General features: G+C 38.8%; 1 pseudogene; it reads left to right on the forward strand.

The window, feature by feature from the left end:
• Positions 1–1,349: 1,349 nt before the first annotated feature.
• LOC108528741 (polyribonucleotide nucleotidyltransferase 1, mitochondrial pseudogene) lies at positions 1,350–3,574 on the forward strand (annotated as a pseudogene).
• The last annotated feature ends 2,532 nt before the right edge of the window (positions 3,575–6,106 follow it).

Below are 6,106 nucleotides of genomic sequence, written 5' to 3' on the forward strand. Positions count from 1 at the left end.
AACAGTCTTGGCTGTGGAACGGGGTAGCTAAATGTTTAGGGCTTAATCTGAGCCACTACTGATAATTAAGCAGCATCGATAAACTGAAGGGGCATGGGGAAGGAGTACAGATTGTGGACTCTGGGTATAATTCATGTGGGGTGTTGGTGTTGTGGTTCCATTAATTAGTCCTTCGATGTAAGGGCTCAGTCAGTAGCGGAAGAGGCTGGTAACAGGGGGTTTGACAGGTCTTAGGACACTGGGAAAATAGATTGAGATTCTGGAGCAGGGCTAGTGCATTGTGGGATCTGAACGTGTTGTCAGGACCAAGCCCAGCGCTTTGATTAAGGTCAACATAGTAGGAATGGAGAAAGTCACTTAAACGGGAACCTGAACCGGGGCTTCATTTCAAAGCCCATGGAACAGATAGGGAAGGGTGACTAATGACTTTTCTGCTGTTGCAGTCTGGCTCACAAACTGAGTAAGGCACAAAAGGCAGAACTGGTGTTGATAGCAAAGGGTCATCAGAGAAGGCAGGAAGGACACCCTGTCACACTGCCCCTTGGCTCCCCAGATATCACTATGTTTTTTTTTTTTTTTTTCCTCATCCTTGTTAGGAACTGACAGGTAGTTGTGTTTGATGTCTATTAGACTCCAATTCAATTTTGAGGTCCATAATTCAATGGGGATAGATATAAAAAGGGTTCCTTTTTCATTAAAAGAGTAATTACCTCGTTATCAGAGTGCTGGAAAGATGAGAGCTTATGGATTTTTCATAAAATTATAAGTTTATAAGGGGCTGGGTGAAGTCATCTTATTCTGTCCTCAAGCCAGGGACAAATTTAATTCACCCTTGATGGATGGGACATTGTTTAACAAGGATCTCTAGAGAACAAGCGTTGATAACTTTCAGTGTTTTGCAACCCTCAGTTGTGATATTTCTTCTATCTTGTTGAATATATTGACACAGAATGGAAGTCCATAATCTTTTGTGTCCTCTTTGGGTAGAAAGAACAGTGTTATAAATGTACTTCATTTTCATTATGTTAAATAATACTTATCAAATGCCTTGTATGTGCTTGGTGCCAGATACAACTGTGACACAGGGAGGAAGACAGACCTGATCCCTGCTGTCATTTAGCTGTGAGACTCATGAGGGATAATAACCGATAATCACATCAGTAAATGACTACAAATTGTAATAAGTGCTGTGAAGGAAACACTAAGGCATAGCTACAGAGGATAGCAGGAGGAAGCTAAGACCTCACTGAGCCTCCAGCTCTGGCCGCTGAGCGATGGTCCCTTCTGTCTGCCAGGGTGGGATCGGGGACTCATCCAGTTACAGGTGTGGGCACTATTGAGTAGTGCAGGGTCTTGAGCTGTGGCCATGGACTTGGGCAACAGGAAATTAGAAATATCCTCTGGAAAGCTGGCCAGATTTACAGATGGCTCTGCTGTAGTACAGTCAGGTGACACTGCAGTAATGGTCACAGCGGTCAGTAAAACAAAACCTTCACCTTCCCAGTTTATGCCTTTGGTGGTTGACTACAGACGAAAGGCTGCTGCAGCAGGTAGAATTCCCACAAACCCTCTGAGAAGAGAGATTGGTACTTCTGATAAAAAATTTCTTACAAGTTGAATAATAGATTGTTCAATTAGACCTATCTTTCCAGCTGGCTACTTCTATGATATACAGGTTCTGTGTAATCTGTTAGCCGTAGATGGTATTAATGAGCTTGATGTCCTAGCAATTAATGGTGCCTCTGTAGCCCTCTCATGATCAGATATTCTTCGGAATGGACCTGTTGGGGCAGTATGAATAGGAATAACTGATGGAGAATATGTTGTTAACCCAACAAGAAAAGATATGTCTTCTAGTACTTTAAATGTAGTGGTTCCTGGAGCACCTAAAAGTCAGACTGTCATGTTGGAAGCCTCTGCAGAGAACATTTTACAGCAGGACTTTTGCCATGCTATTAAAGTGGGAGTGAAATATACCCAACAAATAATTCAGGGCATCCAGCAGTTGGTAAAAGAAATTGGTGTTACCAAGGGGACACCTCAGAAGTTATTTACCCCTTCACCAGAGATTGTGAAACATGCTCATAAAACTTGCTATGGAGAGACTCTATGCAGTTTTTACAGATTGTGAATATGATAAAATTTCCAGAGATGAAGCTGTTAACAAAATAAGATTAGATACAGAGGAACAACTAAAAGAAATATTTCCAGAGGTTGATCTATAGGAAATAATAGAATTCTTCAATGTTGTTGCAAAGAAAGTTTTTAGAAGTATTATTTTGAATGAATACAAAAGGTGCGATGGTTGGGATTTGACTTTACTTAGGAATATAGGTTGTGAGGTGGATATGTTTAAAACCCTTCATGGATCAGAATTATTGCAAAGAGGACAACACAGGTGCTTTGTATTGTTACATTTGATTCATTAGAATCCAGTATTAAGTTGGATCAAGTTATAATAGCTATAAATGGGATAAAAGATAAAAATTTCATGCTGCACTATGAGTTTCCTTCTTATGCAACTAATGAAATTGTCGAAGTCACTGGTTTAAATAGAAGAGAACTTGGGCATGGTGCTCTTGCTGAGAAAGCTTTGTATCCTGTTATTCCCAAAGATTTTCCTATCACTGTAAGAGTTACATCTCAAGTCCTAGAGTCAAATGGGCCATGTTCTATGGCATCTGCATGGGGTGGAACTTTAGCATTAATGGATTCAGGGGTTCCAATTTCACCTGCTGTCACAGACGTAGCAATGGGATTGGTCACCAAAACCGATCTTGAGAAGGGTGAAATAGAAGATTATCATTTGCTAACAGATACTCTGGGAATTGAAGATTACAGTGGTGACATGGACTTCAAAATAGCTGGCACTAATAAAGGGATAACTGCATTACAGGCTGATATTAAATTACCTGGAATACCAATGAAAATTGTAATGGAGGCTATTCAACAAGCTTCAGTGGCGAAAAAGGAGATATTACAAATCATGAACAAAACTATTTCAAAACCTCAAACATCTAGAAAAGAAAATGGACCTGTTGTAGAAACTGTTCAGGTTCCATTATCAAAATGGGAAAAACTTGTTGGACCAGGTGGATATAACTTAAAAAAACATCAGGTTGAAACAGTTGTAACTATTAGTCAGGTGGAAGAAGAAACGTTTTCTATATTTGCATCAACACCCAGTGCTATGCATGAGGCAAGAGACTTCATTGCCGAAATCTGCAAGGAAGATCAGGAGCAGCAATTAGAATTTGGAGCAGGGTATACTGCCACAATAACTGAAAGCAGAGATACTGGTGTAATGGTAAAATTATATCCAAATATGACTGTGGTACTGCTTTATAACACACAGCTTGATCAATGAAAGGTTAAACATCCTACTGCCCTAGGATTAGAAGTTGGCCAAGAAATTCAGGTGAAATACTTTGGATGTGACTCAGCTGATGGAAGAATGAGGCTTTCTCATAAAGTGCTTCAGTCTCCAGCTACAACTGTTGTCAGAACTTTGAATGACAGCAGTATTGTAATGGGAAAACCTATTTTACAGTCATCATCTAATTATTCTCAGTGATTTTTTTAAAGAGAAATCCAGAATTCTATGTTTTCTAGGGTAAGGTGCTATAGAGCAAAATTTTAGTAGTATCTTCCATTGTGTAGATTTATATATGGTATAAATATATTCTAATTATTTGTATTAAAATGCTCATTTACATGTGCCAATTTTGAAATTCAAGAGTAACCCATATTCGTTTAACCTTATTTACATTATAAATCAAGAAATATTATTAAAAGTAAGTCATCTATACATCTAAGAAAAGATTACATACCTTTGTTTCTATAATTCTGAAATATATGAAAAACATAGATATAATATGACATATATATTATTATAACAGATCTCTTTCTATATCTCATTTGTCTTCTTTATATACAGTAGTGACAATTTATCCTCAGTCATCCTACAACTCACCTCTTTGCCCAACAACTTGACTTGCCTACAACTGTCCATAAACTGGAACAGGCCATATTCAAAGCCAGTGCCTATTTCTTCAGAATGATTACTAGACATAATGAGTTGAGGGAGCTAATCTGATACACTTTTAGTAATACGATGTCTTCTAAATTTGTCACAAAATCATGAACATAGTGGAATAAATATAAATGAGATTCTAACTAGGATGAGGTAGTAATTATGTATATTTTTCAAATTTACCTGTACATAGGAAAATTATTTACTTGTCAAATTGAACTAAGTCACTTTTGGAATATGTATATTGCTCTAATGTCTGGAAGTTCTTAGTATAAGAGCTGGAGGAATCATGACTTTCAGTTAATAGACGTTTGAAATAGATGTTTAGAGGTTACTGATATACATGTCAAGTTGTTCATTCCCATCATTTAAAATATCACCTTAGAATTTCACACAAAAGTAAATGGTATGTAGATGTCATAATTTAGAATGTGTAATATTTTTAAAAATCTTATAAAAATACACCGGACTCAGTGGTACATGCCTGTAGTCCCAGCTACTTGGGAGGCTGAGGTGGGAAGATCACTTGAACCCAGAAGTTCAACACTGTCGTGGGCAACAATCATGCCTATGAATAGCTACTTCACTCCAGCCTGGGCAACATAGCAGGACTCGATCTCTAAAAAATGTTTTAAATCTCATAAAAAATAAGTAAATCTGGCCGGGCATGCTGACTTGCGCCTGTAATCCCAACACTTTGGGAGGGTGAGGCAGGTGGATCACCGGAGGTCAGGAGTTCGAGACCACACTGGCCAACATGGCAAAACCCTGTCTCTGCTAAAAATACAAAAATTAGCTGGGCGTGGTGGCAAGAGCCTGTAATCCCAGCTACTCAAGAGGCTGAGGCAGGAGAATCTCTTGAACCTGGGAGTCAGAGGTTGCAGTGAGCCGAGATCGCACCACTGCTCTCCAGCGTGGCCAACAAGAGTGAAACTCTGTCTCAAAAAAAAGAAAAGACAGGTAAATTCATGACTTAGGGCTAACTAGTTCATAAAATATTAAAAATTTAGCTGGTTAAACCAAATATTTTTAAGATATGTGTATTTATATCAAACATTGATCATATATCTATTGTGTGTAAAACAGCATGTTAGGCAATGTTGATACACTTTCTGAAATATTAAGGATTAATTGAAAATGAAAGATTAAATTAAAAAGAAAACCTCATTGAGATGAGTGATCAGGAAAGGCCTCTTTTTTATAAGTGACATATAACATGAGTCCCGAATTATAAAAGGAACTAGCCTTTCACAATGAAAAGAAGAACACTTCTGACCGTGGGAGCAGCATGTGCAAAGGCCCTGCACTAGAAAAAGCACAGTGCATTTTGGGACTTTAGAGAGTTCACTACGCCAGGAGCAGAGGGGTCAAGGAAGAAGGTGGCATGCTATGAGATTAGAGAAGTAAGGGGCCAAATAATGCTTGATCTTATAGGCAATGGTGAAGAATTTAGATTTTTTTGTAAATGGAATGTATTTAAAAGATCACTCTGGCTACTGTGTGGCAAATGAACTGGAAGTGGAAAAATCAGAACAGAGAGAGAAGTTAGGAGGCAGTCCAGGAGGAAGGTGTTGGTGGCTTGGACTAAGCTGGAGTCAGAGAAAGTGGATAGATGTTTTCAAGATACACTTAGGAGGTCTTACTGATGGTTGGATGTAGGGAAAGGGTAAAGAAAAGGTACAAATTCAAGGCTGACACTGGTAAGATGATAGTTCCATCTAGTAGATAGAGAATAAGCAGGGAGGAACAAGCCTGTAGTGGGAAGGATGGGGGGCAGATGTTTACATTTGCACATGTTAAGTTTGAGTTGCTTGGGAGACCCAGAAATAGAACTGTTGATTCTAAGTCTGGAGTTCAGAGATGTCAGAACTGGAGAAATACATTTGGATGATTAAGTCTGTCAATGAGAATAAAAGCTTGGGAAAAGAATGAGATAAGGAAGAGGAGGAGAGAGAAAGAAAGGAGGCCCAGTTGTGAACTTCGAGAAACTCTGAACATCCCCCCACAGCCTTGAGAACAATTGATTGGCAGAGTAGAGAGAGCACCAGACTCAAAAGGATGTGGGTTCTAATC

This window comes from Rhinopithecus bieti, unplaced genomic scaffold (genome assembly GCF_001698545.2).
Source record: "Rhinopithecus bieti isolate Rb0 unplaced genomic scaffold, ASM169854v2 scaffold_5101, whole genome shotgun sequence".
Lineage (NCBI taxonomy): Eukaryota > Metazoa > Chordata > Mammalia > Primates > Cercopithecidae > Rhinopithecus > Rhinopithecus bieti.